Raw genomic sequence first — 1,399 nt, forward strand, 5'->3', positions numbered from 1 at the left:
GGGCAAGGATCCTCTGTTTCCATGGCACCCTCCCAAGGGGCGGCCACGTACAGCCACAGTGCCAATCACCCTGTAGGGGGATCACAAATGCGTCATTGGGCCCCTTCGCCTCTCATCCCAGAGGGCCCCGCAGCTCTCAAAACCCAGATACAATTCGAAGCAGACAACACTCCAGGCGCGTCTCTTCCCTTCCATCCCGGAGGCACACCCCTTCCTGCAAATCCCGCGCGTCTGGCCGGCGCCCAAAACACCGATCCTGGACAGATTCGCCAATAGACGTGCTCAGTCCTGTTGGTTGAGGTTCTAACCGTCTGAGGAAGAAACACCCCATCCATATGGGGAGAAACCGCCGGCGCAGATCCTCTGACCCGCTGGCACGGCCTGATGAACAAACACGGACAACTTCACGGCCTGAGTAACAGACAACCAATCAGACCCGCTTCACTCTGTGACCGACTCCCAGGCGGACTGGCCCCAAACACACACCCTACTTCCCAGCCCGTTACTGCTTCCCGCGTCCCTTGCCACCGCCCGGCATTTCATTCCAGGTTTACAAAGCAGTGATTGAGCGCACACTGCACATTAGCCGATAGGAAGAAGGATTCCCAGCAGCTTTGGCTGGGGGGGTGGGGGTGGGGTGTCCCCCTAGACCCACAGGCTGCCGCCCGAAGCAGGCTCCCAGGGTCCCTCGGGTTTCCCCGCCGTCCCCTCCAGGGTAAAGGCACATTCGGTCACCACCACCACCACCACCACTTTTCCGCCCGGACTCTCACGCATGCGCACTGCGACCCTCAGGCCGGCAGTGAAACGAGAGGGGGAGGGACCCTAAACCGCGATCCCCTAGGTCACGGGGGTAGCGACCCCGCCCGAGGTGGCCGCCGCCGCCAGCAGTCCTCAAAACAGAAATTGCAAAACCAAAAGGCTTGGTGAGGTCCCACCGAGATTTGAACTCGGATCGCTGGATTCAAAGTCCAGAGTGCTAACCATTACACCATGGGACCTGCTGGCTGCTTTAGGCGGCCGGGAGGCTTCTCAAGCCACATGGCGCGCGGAGCTGCCTGCCGAGAGGGACGGCGGACGCCCGCTTCTCCCGGCCTGGGCCCTGGGCTCCGGGCCCGAGACCGCTCGGGAGGGCGGAAGCGGACCAGCAAGGGCTTCCGCGGCCCCCGACGTTGCGAGTCCCGCGGTGTCATCTCTTGCCGCCGCTCTTCCTGCTCTTCTGCTCTCCTCCGGGGGTCCTGACGTGCGCCCCCGGGGAAGCCGGAAGAACGGCGGGCTGGGGGGCGGAGAAGGCGGAGCGGGGCGGCCTCGGCCCCTGCCCCGAGCGGAAAGCCTGGCGCACGCTGCCTGGGCTCCGGGCTTGTTTATTTATTTATTTCCACGGGGCGCCCTCTGCCCG

At 63.8% G+C, this 1,399-nt stretch overlaps 1 non-coding gene across 1 annotated transcript; it reads right to left on the minus strand.

Annotated features, from left to right (window-relative positions):
- Positions 1 to 929: 929 nt before the first annotated feature.
- TRNAQ-UUG lies at positions 930 to 1,001 on the minus strand. The gene has a single exon. It is a non-coding gene; the product is annotated as a tRNA-Gln (tRNA).
- Between the last annotated feature and the right edge of the window lie 398 nt (positions 1,002 to 1,399).

The sequence above is a fragment of the Lynx canadensis genome, chromosome E1, assembly GCF_007474595.2.
Source record: "Lynx canadensis isolate LIC74 chromosome E1, mLynCan4.pri.v2, whole genome shotgun sequence".
Lineage (NCBI taxonomy): Eukaryota > Metazoa > Chordata > Mammalia > Carnivora > Felidae > Lynx > Lynx canadensis.